The 22,754-nt window shown below is 46.9% G+C and overlaps 1 protein-coding gene and 1 non-coding gene across 2 annotated transcripts in view; both read left to right on the forward strand.

The window, feature by feature from the left end:
- Nucleotides 1-22,754, forward strand: part of PTPRJ (protein tyrosine phosphatase receptor type J) — a 168,934-nt gene that overhangs the window by 4,516 nt on the left and 141,664 nt on the right. The gene's annotated exons all lie outside the window — the stretch shown is intronic.
- TRNAQ-UUG lies at nt 17,258-17,342 on the forward strand. Its single transcript has one exon. It is a non-coding gene; the product is annotated as a tRNA-Gln (tRNA).

Raw genomic sequence — 22,754 nt, forward strand, 5'->3', positions numbered from 1 at the left:
AAGAACAGGCTTGTGGGCCCTGAACCCTGATGGGGCAGGGAGTCACTGTGGCTTCTCTGAATCCTACTATAGGATCTGCTCCGTCCGTGCCACTGACAACCCAGGTGCCTCTTTCCTGCTCCTGTTGCTTTGAGACCCTGAGTCTTAGTGGAGACGGGGTGTGGAGGGGAAAGACCTGGGTTCGGGTCTTTGCTCTGCCAGTTCGTAGCTGCATAAACTTGGGCAAAGTCCCTCAAGCTCTGTGACTCCTCATGTCCTTATCTGGAAAATGGGACTGACACTTCCTGTTTCACTGGGCAGTTGAGAGGATCAAATATGATAGAAGAGGAACTGCTGTGTAAAATCGGAGGCACGATTCGATTGCTGGCTGTGGCTGCTGCTGTTATTTGGGGACAAGTGGGGCTTCACATCATTAGTTCATATAACAAATACCTATCAAGCGTTTCTCACAGAGTGGCACCTGCGGGCGTGCAAGATGAACTTAGCACATTTTTTTTTTTTTTAACTATTAAGAATGATTTATTTTAGGGGATGTTAGTGGAAAAAGTTGCATATCAAGTCCATGATTTTATTTATTTTATATTTAAAAATTTTTTAAAGTTTTTAAAAAACGTTTCTTTATTTATTTTGAGAGAGGGAGGGAGGGAGAGAACCCCAAGCAGGCTCCCTGCTGTCTTTGTGGAGCCCGATGCGGGGCTTGAACTCACGAACCGTGAGATCATGACCTGAGGTGAAACCAAGGGTTGAACGCTTAACCGACTGAGTCGGCCAGGTGCCCCTCAGGTCCATGATTTTATAGGTAGATTGAGACTAAATGGAGTGTCATGGTATATAAATTTGCTTAAATTTAATAAAAAGCTGATCCAAAGGAAAATACTGGGTGAATAATTATGTAAGGGTGGTATGGTTATGGCAAACTTGTAAAGGTGAAACATTGCTTAAGTTTGGGAGATACTGGGTGTGCAGCAGGCACTGAGTGGAGGCCTGTGGGTAAGAAAGGGAGCCTGTCTTCATGACTTACAGGATTTGGGAGTGAGACATTACTCTGATTACCCCCAGCTAACCAGTGACAGTTGTGATGTAGGCTGTGTGTGTGATGTCCTTGTTGTGCTCCACACGTTCCCCGCCCCCAGCTTCTACAGGGATGAGTCGGGCAGGGATCTACATCGAGATCCCTGGAGGTGGCAGATATATCAGACCAGAGAAGTCCACAGCAACTTTGCCACCACCTTGTGTGGCTTTCCAGTGGCTTCTCTGGTGACACCTATGGGGACAGGAGCCATAGGAAATTTGTTATTACTTCCTTATTAGTGATAGCTGTGGTCTTCCCATTGTCTTAGAATTTCCATGGCATGTAAATGCCCGGGTGGAGGGCTGGTGGTATTGAGACCCAGGTTGGGGGGCATTTTGAAAGCAAAGTAGTGTCAGCTTCCACAGAAGGTCTAATTTTAAACATGCAAATAATTTTCAGTTCCACTTTTCCTTCTTCCTGTTAGAGGAAAGCTGTACCCTGTTGCCTTTTCTGAGTTTCGAGCAGACAATGTCGTCATTATGCCCCAAACTATCTCCTTCTCCAGGGCAGGAATGGGTGGTGGTTTTCTGGGTGCCTGTGCTGGGCCCCAGCCCAGTGTTAGTTCATGGCTTCTGAGTAAATAAGTGAGTGACTATTAAAACATAGTACCAACGTGGAGTCTATATAACACAGTGGTTCTTAATCTTCCTGGGGAGGGGGAGGTATTAAGACCCTTACAGAGTAAGCAAAAGCGAAGCTTCCTTTCCACAAAAGGAATGTACATATTTGCAATTTTGTATCCAATGTCAGGGGTTTCATAGGCTCTTCAAAATAGCCTATGAATCTCAGGTTAAAAACTCTCCAATGTAAAACTGTATACTGTTAGAAAAATACTAGTCTTTTTCAAAGATAACCACTGTGGGCATTCTTGGTTTCCTTCCGGGTGGGGGGAGGGGGAATGTTTCTTTGTATTGTATGCAAGTATCTGTATTCATCTTTTTAAAAAATTACATTAAAGAAAACTTTATGTATACATTGTATTCTACTTAACCTTTCGATTTACCTTGTTGTCTTAGAGGTCATTTAATACCTGCTTTAACTCATTTTTTTAAATGACTGTCTGGGATTCTGATGTGTGAATTTACCACGATTTATTAGACCATTCCCATATCAGTAGACACTTTAATTGTTTTTGCACCCCCCCCCCCATCTCTTACAAATCATGCTTCAGAGACTGTCTTTGGGACACATTTCTTGTCACTTTCACAACGATGTCCATACATTTCTAATTTTAGGGTTGCTGTGTTAGAGGGTACATGCGTTTAAAATTTGAGAGCTATTGTTAAGCTCTCCTATAAAAACATTGCCCCAGTTTATACCTGCATCCATAGGTGTGAGAATTGAGGGTTGTTTAATTTTTATTTTTTCATTTTTTTAAGATTAAGCAAATTTTAAATAGTCTCTACACCCAACATGGGACTCTGACTGACAGTCCCAATATCAAGAGTCGCATGCTTTACTGAGTGAGCCAACCAGGCGCTGTGAGAATTGTTAAATGTTTAAATCTGAGAGGCGAGAAGTTGTATCCTGACTTTTACTTATATCTTTATTTGAGTTAGTTGAATATTTTTTCTTATGTTTTGGGGTGTCTGCATTCCTTCCTTCCGTTTCTTTTCTGTTAACTCCTGGTTCGTTAAAAAAAAAAAAAGATTGCTATTTTGTTATTGATTTGTATAAGCTCTTTGGAAATTAAAGAAGTTCGTCCTTCGGTTCTGATTTGTGTTGGAAATACGTGTGTTTTCCAACTATTTTAGATGTGGCCCTTGTTCCTTAGTGACTCAGGGATAGATGAGATCCCTGGGTGGTGACGAGAATATGAAGCGTGGAACCAGACTGCCTGATTGCAATCCTGGCCTCCCACCTGACTAGCTGTGACCTTGGGTGGCGCCTAACCTTTCTGACCCTTGGTGTTTACATTTCTAAAGTGCTAATAATAATGGTAGTAGTGCTGCTCACACAGGGTAGTTGGATAAGTTGAGACTGCGTTATTATTGTTAAAGTTCCTTGTGTAAATGGATACGGAATTAGGAGAACAGTATTTAACAATGGGGCGCCTGCCTGGTTTAGCCGGCGGGGCTTGTGACTCTTAATCTCGGGGCTGTGAGTTCCAGCCCCACGTTAGATGTAGAGATTACTTAAAAATAAAATCTAAAAAAAAAAGAAAAAAAAAAAAGAAACAATATTTAATGAAAATTTTCCGTTTACTTAAGAGTTAGATTTAAAACATTTTTGTAAATGTTTATTTATTTTTGAGAGAGAGACAGAGTGTGAGCTGGGGAGAGCAGAGGGAGAAAGACAGAATCCAAAGCAGGCTCCAGGCTCTGAGCTGTCAGCACAAAACCTGATGTGGGGCTCGAACCCATGACCTGTGAGATCACCTCCTGAGCTGAAGTCGGATGCCTAGATGACTGAGCCACCCAGGTGCCCCAAGAGTTAGATTTAAAAAAAAAAATTTTTTTTTTTTAATGTTTTATTTATTTTTGAGACAGAGACAGAGCATGAGCAGGGGAGGGGCAGAGAAAGAGGGAGACACAGAACCTGAAGCAGGCTCCGGGCTCTGAGCTGTCAGCACAGAGCCTGGCGTGGGGCTCGAACTCAAGGACCGCGAGATCATGACCTGAGCTGAAGTTGGACGCTCAACCGACTGAGCCACCCAGGCGCCCCAAGAGTTAGATTTTAAAGTTAGGGCACAAGGCCATAATTTTGACTTTTCAAAATTGTGCTACAAAGTCTTCAAATTGGATTTAAGAGATTAAATCTGCAATGGAATGTATACTTATACACATATACATGTATGTGGAGCAGTGTAGGCTTTTCTGATAGCACAATTTAAATTATATTTCTCTTTTGACGGTGCATATAATTGAATTATAGATTAAATGACCGCGAGATATGACTGGAGAGTGGCCAATGTGGTCCTGGGCCCAGAGGGGCATAGGAATATTGACCATGTCCCTTAGAAAGACAGAGTCCTCCTTGCATTGACTTGAGTATTCCTCTGTGACCTGGCTGGCTCTAACTGTGGCTGCCCTGGTCTCTGGGTACATTTTCTGTAAGGACAAGAGGAGCTATTTAATGCCACCAACTGAAAGTTTAAATTTGTTTTTTTTAATGTTTACTTCTTTTTGAGTGAGCGAGTGAGAGAGAGAGAGAGAGAGAGAGAGAGAGAGAGAGACAGACAGAGACAGTGTGAGCCAGGAAGGGGCAGAGAGAGAGGGAGACACAGAATCTGAAGCAGGCTCTGCTCTGAGCAGTCAGCAGAGAGCCTGACGCAGGCCTCGTACCCACAAACCGTGAGATCATGACCTGAGCCACCCAGATGCCCCCACTGAAAGTTTAAAGACATAATCCTTGGCTCTAATTGCGGGTGGTGGGAGACCAAGAGAGTCTGTGCTGACTGCCGTCAGTTTCTATGGCAGCAAGGTGATCCTGCATTTCCTGCTGCTGGCTGAACTGGTTACCTTCTCTTCATGTCCTTATGTCGTGGGAGTTCTCTCTTCCCCACTGAGTGGACCAGGCTGATGGTCCTGTCCCCAAGGCCTGGAGAAGGAGAGCTGCGGGGAGGTGGTTGTGGGTATGCAGGGAGATTGCTACCCAGAGCTTAGTGCACTGGCTTTGGAGTCAGACAGACCGGACTCCTCCGATTCCCAGCCAGGTGACCTTGGGCCAACAATTCTGATGCCCGGAGCCTCACTTGTTCTCATCCGGAAAATGGGGACAGCAAAGATACCTACCAAATAGAGTTGTGGTGGAAGACTGACTGGATCCAAATAACAAGTTCTTAGCATGAAATAAACCTTCAAAAGATGTTGGCTGTTGTTTTATTATCGTAATTTGTTGAGGTACGGGCATAATTCAGTACTTAAAAAGACTTAAAAATTGTTTTTACCTTATAGTTTAGAAAGCCCTTTGGCATATATGAGCTCATTCAACCCTTGAAACATTCCTGTGAGTTTGTCATTGTAATTTATGTCGTGGCTCGGTCTGTCCCTAGGTGACTTGTCCAACCCAGGTGGCATCTGTCTTTGCACAGATGTAGCCTAGTTGTAAAAGTCAGTCAAATATAATTAGCTTACAAGAGGCGAATTGGGCGGTTGAGTCCCCTGGTTGGTTCATACATACTTATTAGGTTGAACCATATGAAATGACTGTTTCTGGCCCTTTGAATATTGGTAATTGTATATGATTCCCCCTAATATAATCCAGAACATTTGTAGAAGTTTGGAAAACCAAAACATAGATGTATCTGCTGTAAAACAGCGTGTTTACATCTGTGGGTCATAAAACCAATTTAAGTTATGAGCGGCATGAAAAAGCGATGGGCTAGAAAATATCAGGGTTTACTGCACGTAGAAAAGGTAAGTATTGTGTCGTGAAACTTGTTTCAGTTATGTAGACTTTGTGTGTCTTTGTACTGAATTACACAGAAAGTGGATTTCTTTTTCTTTTCTTTTTTTAAGATTTTATTTTTAAGTGATCTCCACACCCCAGGTGGGGCTCGAACTCACAACCCCGAGATCAAGAGTCACATGCTCTACCTACTGAGCCAGCCAGGCGCCCTGAAAGTTAATTTCTTATTGTGGCTTTAGGCATTGTCCAAAAAAACTGGAAGCTACTGTCATAGGGGATTGAGCAGCAGAAGATGTGGGGGTGAAGGTGGCTTCTGTTTCCAGAGACAATGGAACACCAGTATGAAGTCCCCAATTATGCATTGTAAGTGCCCCCATATGTAGCTGAAGACTGTCTTGCAGTGGCCGGTACAGGAAGGACCAGCTTCCAGGGAGGTGCATAGGAAGGGAGCAGGTCCACTGAAAGCTGAGGAGGCCTACTCTTAAGTAGCTGCCCTTCTGGAAACTTCAGAGGGACCACTTCTGAAGAACACTTGTGTAGAACAAGCCTTTGGCGATGCTTTGTGTTCTTTGGTTCAGGGTTAAGTAGAGAGCTAACACTGCCTGTTGTGTTGTGTGCTTTGGAAGAGAACTTGGGAGTCTCAGGTGGTCTGATGTTCTGAGGGATCATCACCCAGCTGGGGGATGGTTCTGAGGGATCATCACCCAGTGGGGGACTCACCCTTGGCCCTGCCTGGCCTTCCACCCCAGAATGTTTACCTCCAGGTTGTGCTGGCCTCACTCCTCTCATGCTGATCCTCTGGGGGCCCGTAGCCCCCAGTTGGCCCGAGGGTCCTGATCCAGAGCTGGTTGGTTCAGTTCTGACGTAAGTTAGTACTGGTTGTTGTTGTTTTTAATATATACAAATTGGAAATATAGATAAATAAAAGAAGAAAGCAAAATTACCTGTAATCTCCACTTCCTAAACTATTTTGGTGGGTGATCCTTGTCTTTATTTATATTTTCTCCTTCCTTCCTTCCTTCCTTCCTTCCTTCCTTCCTTCCTTCCTTCCTCTCTCTTTCTCTCCCCCCTCCCCTTCCATCCTAAAATAGGACTACCTGCCACACGTGTTTTGTGACTTTCATTTTTCGTGTCTATATGTGTATTAGGACCAGGGGCAGAAGCATCCCTAGGGGGACCCCAGAAATCTACAGCATAAACATGAGGCTTTCTCCTGGAGGGTCACTGTTACTCGGTGGAAAGTGTTTTGAAACAAATAGGGACACAGTATAGATTAGATACCAAATATGCATCCAGAATGTTTTCGGTGAATGCAAGAGACCACAAAGACATCTCCAGTTCCTGGGGGTGTGAGTCCACTCTCTTCTGGGTTCTCGGGGGCAGTTTGTGGCAGTTTGTGAAGCAGTGACAATGTGTGGCAAACATTTTCCCCTGCCAGTAGATGTTCTCTTGTGTAACCTCAGCTGTTGCATCCTGCATTAGACAGAGGTCCTGGATCTCATTTCTCCTGTGATTAATCTTCTAGTGTGTTTTTTTTTTAACATTTTTTTTTTTTTTTTTTTGCCACAATCAACACTATTCAGATGATTCTGTGATTAAATCTCTGAACCCATCTCTGATGATTGTCTTCGGATGAATTGAGATAATCAAAATAACAATAGCAGCTACCACAGGTTGAATATTGTGGATTTTACCTATTGTGTAATCCTATGATGTAGGTACAGGGAGGGAAACTGAGGCCCGGAGAGTTACGATCTGGGTCATGGCCACACATCTCACCCAGCTAGCTGTGGGCTTCTTTGGGAGCACAAGAGGGGAGCCAGACAGTATTACCTACATGAGCGAGGCCATGTCTGAGTCTCCTGGATGGACAGCTGGACTTGAGGGCCATTCCCAAAGGTAGCAAGGCCATCTTCTGTGGGAAGGGTGTTGCCTAGAGTCATGCTGTGGCAGAAGTAAAATGCTTCCAAAAGCCACAAAAGATAAGGGTATCTTTGCTATAGATATGTGATAAAGGCTTCCTGAAACTTTGGGGTCTTGGCTCCAATCAAATGAATGACATGTCTTGGCCTTCCTGTTGTGAATGTATTTGGGTTTTGTAGAAGTTGAATTTGGGCATGGGTGACCTGGCTTCAGAGTGTCCCGTAAGAAGAGGAGCACGGCCTTTGGTATCAGCAGAAGCGTGGATCCAAATCCACGCTCTTGTCCTTCACCATGCGCCCCTGCTGTCTCCCCAGGTGCTTATGCTTCTTGGAACCCGTTGTGTCATCTGGAAACTGACAGTGGTTGCCAGGCCATGAGTTACTAGGGATAATTGGGGAAGGTGTATAAGGCACCCCGTCCAGTTTATGGTGTTCAGTAGGTACTTAATTTTCCACTTCCGATATACCCCTCTTTATTAACACACTGTCTCCTGGGGATGCAGTTGCCATGTGCCCAAGGTTGGAGGAGAACTTCTCCGAAGGTGTTCAACTTTTCCTTTGAGCGGGGGAGAGAGGGAGAAAGAGGGAGAGAGAGAGGAGAGAGAGAATCCAAGCAGGCTCCGTGATGTGCTTGAACCCATGAGACTGTGAGATCGTGACCCGAACCGAAATCAAGAGTCAGAGGCTTAACCGACGGAGCCACCCAGGTGCCCCTGAAGGTGTTCAACTTTTATGAACCTTGATGCCTGGGAGTGTTGTTATCTAAAGTGGCACCAAATCCTACTGCCTGAAGAGAAACTGTAGGAGATGTAGGCATAAGAGCTCTTCCTTAAGACGTGTTGGCCTGTCTGAGGATTGCCCCGCTAGAGTCTGAATCATAACTGTCTCTAGGAAAGAATAATGTTAGTTAAGCTACAGCAGGAGATCATGGGTGCGCGTGCGCACGAGATCACATACAACCAAGTGAGCCTTTCCTGTAGGCGAATAATGGTCCTGCTTGCCATTTCTCCCTGCTGGCGAGGCCATCCCAGTTCATTAAATTCGTCCTCCGGGAACCATTTACGAAGCACTAACCACATCTTTTAGATCTAGAGCTTGCCAGCCTAGCTCATCTCTCTTATGTCGCTATATACCTGCTGCATATAGCTTGGCCTCTTCACCAAATGCCCATCTTCTGACTTCATGCCTCGACCCATTTCTCCAGCTCATCTCATCCTGCAAACTACCTTCCCTGAAACCCCCTCTTTCCTTGTTCTCTGATCCCGCGTTCTCATTAGAGTTTAGACTTGATACTGAAATGGTTTTCATAGCTCAGATCGGGGCTTCTCTAAAATCATTGATAACCTCGAATTTAGCTTCCTGGTATCTGGTTGCTGAGAGTCTGTTCCTGTGATTGTGGACATCAGACAACATGAAGTCACCTTTGTTGATAGTCTCACTCTGGGCTCGTTCATGGGACCGAGTATAGTGCAGGGGTTAAAACCTGGCTTTGGAGCCAGATGCCTGGATGGGAATTCCTTGTTTCACTTTGATTATGCTCAAACTTTTCTGTGCCTCAGTTTTCTCAACTATAAAATAGTGGTGATAACGTGACTCCGCTCTAAGGTTGTTACAGGAAGTATGTAAAGTAAGTATGTATCACAAAGAATTGTATAGCACACAAATTAAACATTCAAAAAGGGAGGACAGACGTATTGGGGGAGGGGTAAGACTCAGACCCTCAGCCTCTGCCTGACCACTGAGTTGGCCAGCAGTCTTGATTTCTTTTGGGAGACGTGCACATAGCACTTAGCCTTTGCTCCCCCCTGGAGTCTGGTCTTTAGGCTTTGCAACTGTCCAACACTGTGGTTGGGGTGAGGATGGGTGGGGACTTCTTTTCCTTTAGCCCAGGATTTTTCAGCCTCAGCACTATGGATCCTTGGGGCCCCGTTAGTTGTTTTAGGGACTGTCCTGTGCGTGGTAGGATGTTCAGTGGCATCCCTGCCTCTGCTCGATGCCAGAACCCCCACCCCCTCCACTTGTGATAATGAGAAATGTCTCCAGACACTGCCAGATGTCCCCCGAGGGGGAAAGCGTCCTGGTTGAGAGCCACTGCTTTAGGCAATGCCTGTTGGGAAGGAAAGGTATAGATTGCCTGCACCTGGCAGTCTCAGTAGTGGGGACCCGCCCTTCTTCCATTTTCCATGTGACGCTGTTGGTAACTGACTTCCTCTTCCCAGTGAGACAGTAGCTATAAACTAAGAGTGTTTACAGATGCGACAAACAGCCAGGTTGCTCAAGAGAGGCTTCGCATCTGACTCCCTGCTTGTTTTAGGGATGCTGTGGTAGAGCAAGCAGTGCCCTAGGGGTCTTGGCACCCGGGCGTTGATTCCCATGCAACATTTCTCCCTGTGTTCGCAGCCTCAGTTTCCTCCTCTGCAAAATGGGGATAACTGACATTATTCTCCTTCTCTCCAGGGTGGGAAAGGAAGCCGGTGTTAATGCGGTATGTGTGGGTCCAAGGTCTGCTGTTGGGGATGTGAAGTTGAGGGAAGGGCCCAAATGCGCCACGTTCCACACAAGAGATAGACCCAGTCAAAGCGAGATCCCATGACCAAGAGATTGGCTGCCAAGTTCCCCCTCCCACTAGCTCCCTGGAGCAGTTTTCAGCTTCTAGTGTTTAGAGAGGCCCCAGGTCTGTCCCAGCCGAGGCAGGGAGACCTTCAGGAATGAGCTGGAGGACGAACCCAGGAAACCCACTTGAACTTGATGGTGCTGCCAGCCAGCAGCGAGGAGGGTTGGCTTTCTGAACACTCGCTGTGCACCAGCTTTTCAGGAAAACATCACTTTGTGAAGGTGAACAAGTGCCCCAGCTCAGTGCTGGTCAGACCTGGTCTGGGCATACTGTTGTCTGGGGTGCCATTTTCTTAAATTAAAAAAAAAAAATTTTTAAATGTTTATTTAAAAAAATTTTTTTTATGTTTTTATTTTATTTTTGAGAGAGAGACAGAGAGACAGAGTGCAAGTGGGGGAGGGGCAGAGAGAGAGGGAGACACAGAATCGGAAGCAGGCTCCAGGCTCTAGGCTCTGAGCTGTCAACACAGAGCCCAACGTGGGACTGGAACTCACAGACCGTGAGATCATGACCTGAGCTGAAGTCGGACGCTCAACCAACTGAGCCACCCAGGCGCCCCACAATAAAAAATTTTAAAAGAAGATATCCATCCCCTCATTAATTCCCTAACATTTAACTCTAAATCTGACCTCTACCTCTGACTGCCTGGCTCATATCTACTTGCCCCCTGGACATCTTTACTCAAATATGTATGTAATAAGCAAATTAAATTTTTGAAAATGTTTTATTTATTTTTGCGAGAGAGTGAGACAGAATGTGAGCAGGAGAGTGGCAGAGAGAGAGGGAGACACAGAATCGGAAGCAGGCTCCAGGCTCTGAGCTGTCAGCACAGAGCCCGACGCGGGGCTCAAACTCATGAACCATGAATTCATGACCTGAGTCGAAGGCGGACACTCAACCGACTGAGCCACTCGGGTGCCCCTGGGGCTCCATTTTCGTGTACCCAGATTCCAGCCAGTTATTCTGAGATGTCCTCAGTGCTCTCATACCCTGTGTGCTGGACCCCACTTCATCCTTCAAATGACCTTGTCCGTTTTAGAAGGGAGGCACCGAGAGATGAAGGGACTTGCCCAGGGCCAGGGATGCGGCTGTTCATGATCTCGCTTCCACTACTTTGTGACCAACAGCAGCACAGTGCTTCTAAAGGCCTGAATTTTCTCATGTGCCAAATGGGGATAATAAATGCTTTCAGACGATTGTGATCAAGATTCCACAAGAAAATGTATGGTGCCTGGCATACAGAGAGTGTTCCACAAATGCCAGCTGCTGTCCTTATTATTGTTGCAACTATCAGTGATAGCACTGGTGATCACTTTGATGAGCCTTTCCAGGAACAGCCCTGGCTGGCCCCGGAGTCTGTCTCAGGCCCTGTTTGGGGGTGCAGCTGCCTGGGGCAGGATGCCACCTGGGGAGGACAAAGAGTCTGAGAGTCAGGAGATAAAGCAAAACCTGCCCTCAGGATGGAACGTGTGATCTCACAGTCTGGCCTCCGACCAGCTGAGCTCATTGCCATGCAACTTGGTAGTTAATCATTACTAGTAAGAAGATAAAAAGGATCAGCGCCTCAAAGAAACGTCAGAGTGAGAAAGGACCTCTGGGGACGTTAGGCCAGGGAAGACAAATGGGTTCCAGTTTGTGTCCATCTTCAAGTGACTGATAGGGGCTGCTCAGGTCCTGCGTGTGGAAGGGAGTGTTAGACCACTGGGGTTGGGCTAGCTCAGCAGGAGAGTGTGCTGGGATCGATTAGTGATGTCTGCCGTGGCCACAAGAAAGGCAAGGGGCTGCGTCCCCGCTGTTTTATTTGCCCTTGTCCTCCGAGGCTTAAGACTTGCTCACTGGAGGGTCACCCAGCAAGTCTTCAAACCACAAAAATCTCTTTGGAAAAGGTGTCTTTGGTGTCTGGTTCTTGAGTTTCATCTCTGAGAAAGTGATCTTTGTTTGACTGTGCTCAGCAAAGAGGAACTTGCTGTCCCGGAAGGCAGCACGTTCTGTTTTTGGGCACTTCTCCCAGTTAGTGCTTATACCATTGAGGGGGAAGAAGGCCTTCGAAGCCACTCGACGTGGGCCCTTCTCAGCCGTGGCTCCTCCTGGGGAGCTTTTAGGAGATCTCGATTGGAGGCCTGCACTCCTGAGTCGTGGGTTTTGAGTATCTGGATGGGTGGGCATCCCTGGTGCTGTTGTCTTTCTTCCAACTCCTCACATGATGTTAATGTATAACCAGGGCTGACAACTACTGAGACCACTTTTTTTTTTTTAAGTTTTTTGGAAACAGAGGCCCAGAAAGGACACGATTGTCCAGGGTTACAGAGGATTAGTAACACAAGGACAGGGAAACCCAGGAAGAAAGATCCTTTATGAAGTGCCAGCCCTACGTGAGGCTCTTTTTCTTTCACCCCGAGACTCTTCTCGTCCCACAAAGTCACATTATGCCCCTGCCTGAAACCCTCTGTGGCTTCATGTCTCACTTAGTATCAACCCCAGTGGTGGCCTGGACCGGGGATCTGGATGTGAGCAGATCCCTCCCTTCCCTCTCACCTCCCCTCATCCCCCCCCCCCCCGCCCCTTTTTACCAACCCCAGTCACAGCCGTGCTGTGGACGCTGGACCCCACCCCACTGTCACCCTCAAGGGGCACTTGATGCACCATGACCCACGGCCTCCTGGCTGTTCTTCTCAGACCCTTCTCTCCCGTTGTCCTGCCTCATCTCCTCTGCCCTTACCACCGCCTCAAACTCTGTCATTGGTTCACGGTTTCCATTTGCCCACCCCCTGGAGTCTGGACTTCAGGAGGGAGGAACCCTGTCTGTACGGTTCTCTGCTCTGTCCCTCGTGCCTCAAGCAGAGCCTGCCTCAGAAAGATGTTTGTTGAAGGGATGAATTGAAAGGGCACAAAGCCAGTATTTCCCCAAGTTACGATTACCTGGAATCCAGGCTTACTGCCTCCTAGTCCCATATTATTTCTAGTTATTTCATGATATGTTAATCTTTTTAAGAAAAGTTTATTTATGTATTTTGCGAGAGAGAGAGAGAGAGAGAGGGAGAGAGAGAGAGAGATTGAGCAGGGGAGGGGCAGAGAGAGGGAGAGAGAGAATCCCAGGCAGGCCCTGAGCCGCCAAGCGAGGAGTCGGACACAGGGCTCGAACTCATGAACCTCAAAATCATGACCTGAGCCCAAATCAGGAGTCAGATGCTTAACCAACTGAGCCACCCAGGGGCTTCTCGTAATATTTTTATCTTTTGCCGTGACAGCCCTAAATGTGAACCATAGAAATCCTCAGGGTGAGGGGGGTTAGCTTGCTTCTGTGAAAAGAGTACAGATTTTTAAAAAGAGTAATCTCTGTGCCCGATGCCGGGCTCAAACTTATAACCCCAAGATCAATAGTCATAGGCTCTACGGACTGAGCCAGCCAGGTGCCCCAAAAAGAATACAGATTTTGAAGTCCCCACCCAGCACTGCCTCTTATTAGCTATGTGATCTTGGGAAATTTCTGAACCTCTCTGAGGCCCCGTCTTTCTTGTCTGCAAAATGGAATCACGGTCCTACTGATTAGCTGACACCGACTGAATGCTTTCTGTGTGCCAGGCACCTGTGCTGAGTGCCTTATCCGTTTCGACGAGTGCATCCTCACAACCACCTGATGAGGTGGTTCTCTTCTTGCTGTCATTGGACAGGAACGAAAAATGAGGCACAGAGAGGTTAAGCCACCAGTCCGAGGTCACATAGCTAATCAATCAAGGAACCAGGTTCAAGCTTTGGCAGTGTGGTTCTAGAGTCAGCCTGTTAGGAATTTATGAAATCTTGTCCAATGGCCCCAGCACAGGTGGTGGTGTAGAGAGGCTCAGTTAACATTTGTTTCCCCTCCCCCTTCGTTTGGCCTTTACTCCTACAGTGACATTTAAATTTTCTTATCGTTTTTGTTCTCAACTCGGTGACAAAAGGACCCATTTCCTGTCTGTCGGAGGTGCTCACTTCCAGACCCGGTTTCTGTTGATGGGACCTCAGGGCTCACACCTTGCAGGCCCCGGGGGTTCAGGGTGTATTGGGCTCTGGTGCTCACAGAGCGTGGGTGAACAAGTGCATTTTCCCACCTAGAAATTTCTGCCTGCAAGACCTATCGAGGGCCTGTTTTTGTGCCAAGCAAGCATTGTGACCGTGATCAATGAAACAAAACAATAGTTCTTGGTCCTATCGCCTCAGCTCATCAACCCTCCATTTAATGTGCCCGATTACCCAGGCCCTTTGCTGGGCTGTGATCACTTTAATTGGAGTCGTAGATTTATGATCGGGACAGGCCTGGGTTGAGAGTCACCTTGCTGGGGCATTTTCTGGGAGGATTTGCCCTGTTAGGATAAACAGAAGAATGAATGGCCCACACCCCATTTCCAGTGGGTGCTTTATTTTGGGGCGGGCAAGCCTCTGTGTTAGCATGAGATCAAGCGGTTCCAAAATGCGTTGTTTAATTTTTTACTTTTTTCTTCATTATATAAGAGTGGCACAACAAGATTAAAAGGAATTTAGAAACTAGAGAAAGGGAGGAAAAAAAGCCACATATTGCCTTGCATCACAGAACTATAATTCCAAAGTAGTTACGGCTACAATTTATTCCAGGTGGTTTGTTATCTAAATTAATTGTGATCCCAGAGCAGAGACAGTTTCAGATTCTTTAATGCCAAACAGCTAAACGAAGAAAACGTTTTTTTCCACGGTGATACGTGGACGATAGGGACATAATTTAAAAAAAAAAAATTTTTTTTTTAACGTTTATTTATTTTTGAGACAGAGAGAGACAGAGCATGAATGGGGAGGGTCAGAGAGAGGGAGACACAGAATCCGAAACAGGCTCCAGGCTCCGAGCTGTCTGCACAGAGCCCGACGCGGGGCTCGAACTCACGGACCGTGAGATCATGACCTGAGCCGAAGTCGGCCGCTCAACCGACTGAGCCACCCAGGCGCCCCAATAGGGACATAATTTTGAAGAGCTGCAGGATGCTACAGGGAGTGGATATTCTGGAATTCACTTACACTTTCTCCTATTTAGATGTTTAAGCGGCAACCAGTTTTTCACTATTACAAGTAGTGCAGGGATGAATATTTTCACACGTACAGCATTTTCGGTGAAATGGAAATTATTTCTCTAGATTCATTTCCAGGCACCTCTCTGATCTTTGACAACCCTCGACAAACGACTTTCTGGAAGGAGTGCGTCTCTTCCAGTGCCATTGGAATGGATGAGGCTGCCTGTTTCGTTATGCCCACCCCGGCACTGGATGTTCTCTGTTTTTACAAACAGATTTTAAATTTAATATTTGCATTTGCAGACCTGGGCCGTGTGGTGGCTGCCTCGCATGGCTTTTGGACTAGGTGTGACTCCCGTAGAACCTGTTTTTTTATGTGACCTTAAAAAAAAAAACATTAGGGTTTTTTTTTTTTTATACTGAGAGAAAATGTCAAGTCACTGTGTCTTATACTGCAGTCTCCACTTGTCTGTTGGTACCTAGAAAAATTCTAAGTGCCGTCAGCCGCCAGTTGGGCTGAATTGTGTATTCTTACTTACCTGACTGCAAAATCAGTCCGGTGTATTTATTTCATTAAAAAAATCTTGCTTAATGTTTATTTATTTTTGAGAGAGAGAGAGAGAGAGAGAGAGAGACAGTGTGAGTGGGGGAGGAGCAGAGAGAGAGAGAGAGAGAGAGAGAGAGAGAGAATCTGAAGCAGGCTCCAGGCTCTGAGCTGTCAGCACAGAGCCTGACGGGGGCTCGAACTCTCAAACCGTGAGATCATGACCCTGAGCCGAAGTAGGATGCTTAACTGACTGAGCCACCCAGGTGTCCCAGTGTGTTGGTTTCATTTTTAGAGCTGATGTTAGGGGTGCCTGCTCTCCAATAAGTAGTGTTAAACTCAAGTTATGCGATGGTTGGATGGACATTGCAGATTGAAATATTCCCGGCACCTACTAGATAGCTAGCCTCTTGGCGATTACATCTCAGACGTGTGGGAAGACAAAGTTAACTTCCAAATCCCAGGTTTGCCGCTTGCACCACGACCTGGATTAGCTTCCTCACCCCTCCTCCATTACCTGCCTGCTTGTTTCCCCACCTCTAAATTCGTGTGATAGTGCCCATCAAGGAGAGCTGAGGTCAGGATTAAGATATTCATGTTATCAAGGATTTAGCACACCGAAGGCAGGGGGATCCTGCTGTTGGTGGTGAGGTAACAGCGGCCTGAGGGGTGGGGAGGCAAACTGGCGGTCCAGAGCCTTTCCTTCCCCCGCCCCCCCACTTTAAAAAAAAAGTTTGTTTATTTTTGAGAGAGACACAGAATGGGGGAGGAGCAGAGAGAGGGAGACAGAATCCGAAGCAGGCTCCAGGCTCTGATCTGTCAGCACAGAGCCCAATGCGGAGCTCAAATCCACAAACCGCGAGATCATGACCTGAGCCCGAAGTCGGCCGCTTAACTGAGCCACCCGGGCACCCCCGGATCCTTTCCTTTAGGAGGTTCTGGTTTCATTGGAGAGGTAAGGTGGGCTGCCTGGAGATTGTTGCAAGCTGTGTACGTTGCCAGCCTCCGGGTAACAGCCAGGAGTTGAGGCACGAGTAAGGCCGCACGAGTAACCTCAGTTGTTCTTTGGGGGTGAGCGTTGGCAGCTCGGGCCTGCAGTGTCATTCTGGGTAGTGTGTGTGTGTGTGTGTGTGTGTGTGTGTGTGTGTGTGTGTGTGACAAATGTCAAATTCAGAGTTTGTGCCCCGGGAGGCTGGGACTGGACTGGGAGATCTTGGATGACTGCATGATTTAGACTCTGTCTTATAGAGGATGAGGTACTGGGGGAGGATTTTCTTTCCAGATTTATTAACTAATTAATTTTAAAGTGTTTCTTTTTTTTTTAAAGTTTATTTATTTAAGTAATCTCTATACCCAATATGGGGCTCGAACTCACAACCCCGAGATCAAGAGTCACACCGACTCTCTGAGCCAGACAGGTGCCCCCCTTTTCAGATTTTTTTAAGTTTATTTATTTATTTTGAGAGAGAGACTGCATGGGAGGGAGAGAGAAAGAGAGAGAGAGAGAGAGAGAGAGAGAGAGAGAGAGAATCCCAAGCAGGTTCCCTACCGTCAGCGTGGAGCCCGACGCGGGGCTTGAACTCATGAACCGTGAGATCATGACTTGAGCCAAAACCAAGAGTCAGACGCTTAACCGACTGAGCTACCCAGGCGCTCCTCTTTTCCGACTTTATGTATTAATCATTTTATTGTTTTGTTAGATTTTTTTAATGGCAATTAAAAAAATAACAGCTTTGGGGCGCCTGGGTGGCTCAGTTGGTTGAGCATCTGACTTTGGCTCAGGTCATGATCTCAAAGTTTGTGGGTTCAAGCCCCGCCTTGGGCTCTGTGCTGACAGCTTGAAGCCTGGAGCCTGCTTCGGATCCTGTGTCTCCCTCTCTTTCTGCCCCTTCCCCACTCACACTCTGTCACTCTCTCTCTCTCTCAAAAATAAAATAAAAACATTAAAAAAAAACAGCTTTATTGAGATATAATTCACATACTATAAAATTCATTCTTTATAAAATGTACAATTCAGTTGTTTAGGCATGCAGCCATCACGGTTACCTAGTTCCAGAATATTTTCATCACCCCCAGAAAGAAACCCCACCCATTATTAGCAGTCATTCCCAACTCCCCTCCCCCCAGCTCCTGGCAACCACTTAATTTGCTTTCTGTTTCTAATTTGCCTCTTCTGCGTTTTTCATACAAGTGGAATCATACAACATTTGACCTCTTGTATCTGGCTTATTCTACGCGGCATGATGTTTTCAAGATCCATCCTTATTAGAATGTGTATCAATACTTTATTCCTTTTTATGGCTGAATAGTGTTCCGTCATAGGGATGCATCATGTTTTACTTCTCCTTTCATGAGGGGGTGGACAGTTGAGGGGCAGAAAGGGAGACACAGAATCTGAAGCAGACTCCAAGTTTTGAGCTGTCAGTACAGAGCCTGATTCAGGGCTCAAACCCACGGACCACGAGATCATGACCTGAGCTGAAATTGGGTGCTTAACTGACTGAGCCACCCGGGTGCCCCACTGCTTCCTTTTTTTTTTTTTTTTGTTAAGTCTATTTATTTTTGAGAGAGAGAGAGGTAGAGGCAAGATGTGTTTGCACGCATGAGTTGGGGAGGGATAAAGAGAGAGGAGGGAGATGTCCCAAGCGGGCTCCAAGCTGTCAGTGTGGATCCCGATGCAGGGCTCGATCCCACGAACTGTGAGATCATGACCTGAGCCAAAATCAAGAGTCAAATGGTCAACCGACCGAGCCATCCAGGAGCCCCGTTAGTCAAGTTTTCGTGAACATTTGTGTACACGTTTTGTGTGGACATATGTTTTCAACGTGGGACGATTCTGAAGTGGGGAATGTATTTGGAGCCTGTGGGCAGAGTGGGCTGTGGGGAGGCCCGTGCACGCATTTGCGGTTACCAGGCCAGTCTGGGGCAGACGTTATGTGCTTCATTTCTTTCAAACAACCCTACAAGGCAGGGTCTGTTATTTCCCCCTTTTTTTTACAGGTGAGGGTACTCAGACTCAGTGAAATTAAGTAAGCTGCACAACCAGGAAATGGGAGATCCCAGCTCTGTCCAGCTCTTAGCACGTTAGCATGCGTCTGCTCCCGGGAGACCAGGTGATTGCAGTGGCCTCGCTGGGAGGGGAGGCCGGGCGGTGCTGTGGAACTGGCAGTAAGCTGGACAGAATTGTGTGTGTGTGTGTCTGTGTGTGCGTGCACCGGTGTGAGTGCGCTGTGGGAGTGAGGGGAGGTGTTTCTGAGGCAGCATTGGTGGGCCCTGGTACATAGATATGGCAGTAGAAAGAAGACCAACTTGGAGTTATCGGACTGTGTTGGATTCTTGGCACAATCTTTGTGACCTTGGGCTGATCTTGTCTCCTTTGAGCATCACCTTCCTCTCCTGGAACCTGGGGCTCTTCTCCTAGCCTCCTGCCTCCTGCCAGGCTGGTATAAATAAGGGAGGGGGGGAAAAGGGAGGAGGAGAAGAGGAGAGAGAGGAAGAGGTTGTAACAGAACCTGTTAGAAAGGCAGAGCCGATGATCTGGGAGGCAAGAAGGGATGTGCAGTAGGTGCAGGCAGGTGCAGGAGGAGGTAGCCAGCTGGTCTGGGAGGACATCCCTGTCCATCTGGGGATTCTGAATCCTGTGAAAGCACCTACACAGAGGCTAATGAGCTGCTTGTAATCCAGAGACTATCGATTTTTCCTAGTATTTGAATCTCAGCCTTTGTGATCTGGAAGAGTCCGGTGTTGACCCATCTACAGCATCAACAGCCTCCCTTAGCACATCCCTCCCATATTCTGGCCAGGCATCACCTTAAAACAGTGAGGCTTTCCTGGGTCTTAGAGGTCACTTGGGTGGCCTCTCCTATCTGGGCCTGTCTCTGTTCAAGTGGCAGGGCCGACTGTCCCCTTTATCAGTGACTTGCAGCTTGCCTGAGTTTTGTGAAAAGCTTGTCATTGTCCGTTAGAAAATAAAGACAGAAACCTCTCCTTTGGATTTGCGTTGCAATGACTTGCTCTTGTTCTGACTCCAGTATTTTGCTGGGTTGTTATGAATCAGTCACTTAATTTTTTTTTTTTTTTTTTTAAGTGTGACAAGCACATTAGTCTTCCTATGAGAAGCCAGGCTTATGGGATGCAAGTCAGGTGATTTTTCTCTTAGCGTAAGTCAGACTCCTACCCCTTCCCCCCATGGGGGAGCGATCTGATGTGTTCTTCTTTATCCTGACTTATGAGGACCTGAGGGGACATACTTGTGAGATCCTTCCTTTGTGTGTTGCTGCTGTCTTGTCTCCAGGCAGCAGCTGTTGTTGGGGCTGCACTTAAGAGTTTGCATCACGTCGTATAGTCACCGTTCATTTATAAAATGGGTCAACTCCAAGGGTCTCATTCAGAGCAGAAGGGACCTTAAGGATCATTTGATCCAAACCTTTCACTTTGCAGAGGATGAAACTGAGGCCCAGAGAAGGGAAGTCACTTGGCTAAGACCACACAGCTAGTTACAGGGTGAATCCAGTTTCCTGGCTCCGTGACCCCGAACTGACATTAAACTTTGAATAGTGAGCACAGTGGGGATTCAGGGACCATACCTATCTTTGACCTGTTTCTAGTGGTTATGGACTTGGTCTTTGGGGGTTGAATTCTGATGTGTGTCTGCTGGATTCTGGCACCTCTGCTGTTTCTGGCCATTTGAGGGGAGGGGGAGCATGCTTAGCTCACCCAGAGGTGTTGGCTGCTGGGTGGCCCCTACCTGCCCCTCCCATTTATTGCATTTACCTCAAATAGAGAAACTAACCCAGTAACCAAATGACCTGATGGTTGGTAAAGCTGGGAGGCCGTGTTTGGGAGGTGGGTTGGGAAAGAACAAGCGTAAGTTTCCTTCTATAATAAAACTTGCTGATATAACGTTGAAAGTCACGGTCTTACTCATCGTCATCCAAGATAAGTCACACAATGGCTGATATCTGAGGTGCAGAGTTTCCCCCTTGAGAACACAGAGAGATGAACTTTGTGTGGGCTGGTCATTAGAAGAAAAACAAGAAGCCATTGGTTGGAAACACTCTAAATGTTAAGAGGTGGGAGATTGCTAAACTACTACCGTCAGTGAGGCTTGACAATGCTCAACGATAGGAAACGATGTTCATAACATGAGACATTTCGAGATGTGGACTACAAAGTAACAAAAGTCTAAACCCAGTTGGGCAAAACTATGGATGAGGCTTCAAACTCAAAAATGTGTTTTGCATGGCCATGTGAGTATGCTCTACGGTATGATGTTTGAAAGGCCAATTAGGCTGACTTGGGCCAAGGCTGGGCTCTGCCACGTCGTTGCTGTGTGCTCTTAGGCAAGTGACTGGACTTTTCTCGACTCAGGCTTCTCATTTGTAATGTGGGCACGGTACCTTACCACTGGGTTGTTGTGAGAGGTGAATGGGATGCCTGGGACAGGGCTTCATGCCTTCCGTCTTGGACCTCCCCAATGGAGGCAGTGCCCTGTGGCCGCGCGCTCAGACCACACCACGTTACCTGCTGCTTCAAGCACATCAGAGCTCCCCGGGCCTTCTGGATTCTGGACGCACGCACTCTCTGGGCTCGCCACACACACCACGTTCTTTGCAGATTCTCTAGTATGCCGTGCCCTTTTTTGTCACCAGGCCCTTAGGGTGAAGTAACTCTTGTTTTTTTTTTTTTTTTTTTTTTTGTAATCTCCCTAAATAGAGTAACTTCCCCAAGGGCACCATGTCACAGGGCCTGGTACCCAGTGGGTGCTCAGTAAATGTTTGTTGAAGGAATTGAAGAGCTGGCCTTGAATCGGGTCTTTAAATACAATGTGGGGCTTGGCGAGCAGGGTGGGAGCATTGTTCTAGGAGGTGGGCAGGGCACAGGGTGGCGGGGGTCACTATTGCCTGTTCAGGGGCCAGACCCACCGAGCACAGCAGAGATTCACACAGGTGCCATCTGACTTTCAGTGTTCCTTGTCACACGGGAGTTGCCACACTGTAAGACATTTAACCCATAAGGCTTGATCAGTCTTGCTACCTTCTGTAGTTTGGGGCTGTGTGTGCTTCTTTATGAGAGAGACCCATCAAGGCCAAGCCTGTGCGGTGATAATATACGTACATAAGGCTGCTGGCATTGTGTTGACGTAAGACAGGAACTGGACGTGGAGGCAGAAGGCAGCCTGGGTTCTGTTTTGGGCCTTACCACTTTCTAGACTGGCGATCTTAAGGGGAGTGACATTAGGGAAGGGAGTAATGCTTACCAGAGTGTTCCAAGTGCTTTTACACACAGGGTTCTCATTTAGTGTTTAGAGCAGGGGTGCGGCTCAGAATGTGATGGGCCACACATGTGTGATTGGCGTTAACGAGGCAGTAGGGAGTAGTGGGGACTCTGGCAGGCTAAGACAACGTGCCCTGTTTAAAGGGGAATGCCCCCTCCCCCACCTTTTAAAATTAGAACATTTTTTAAGTTTATTTACTTTGAGAGAGAGAGAGCACGAGTATGCGTGGGGGGAGGGGCACTGAGAGAGGGAGAGAGAATCCCAAGCAGGAACTCGATTCCATGAACTGTGAGATCATGACCTGAACGGAAATAGAGTCGGACGCTTCACCGACTCAGCCACCTGGGTGCCCCAGCACATTAGTTTTAAATGTGTTAGGCACTGTGTGCTTTTTGTTTGTTTGTTTGTTTTAACTGTAGTAATATAGCTACAGCATAACACTTAGCATCTTAGCCATCTCTGGGCGTAAAATTTAGTGGCATTGTGCGTATTGTCAGTGTTGTGCATCACTGTCCATGCAGGCGGTTTTTTTTCGTGCTTTGCAAAACCCACTTAATCCTCACTCCAACCTGAAGTATCTCCAATTTCTAATCCTTACTGAAGAGTTGAGGCATCTGAGGTACCTGGCTGGTTCAGTCAGTTGGGGCATGTGACTCGTGATCTCTGTCTGGGTTGAGGGTTCGAGCCCCATGCTGGGTGTAGAGATTACTTAAAAACAGAATCTTTAAAAAAAAAAAAAAAAAAAAAAGGAATTGAGGTACCTGACAGGCAGAGAGGTTAAATAGCTTGCCCAAAGGCCATGCGACTAGTGTTGGACCCGGGAGTGTAACCCTCGGGAACCCTGAGTTGTCGGTTATTCTGATTCTTTTTTCAAGAAAAGCTGGAAAGAGTTTTTAATGTTAAATTTCCTGCTTTAAAAAAATATTGACTCAAATTAACCAAACAAAACACTGTTGGGGC

Source organism: Panthera leo, chromosome D1, assembly GCF_018350215.1.
Source record: "Panthera leo isolate Ple1 chromosome D1, P.leo_Ple1_pat1.1, whole genome shotgun sequence".
NCBI classification, from domain to species: Eukaryota; Metazoa; Chordata; class Mammalia; order Carnivora; family Felidae; genus Panthera; species Panthera leo.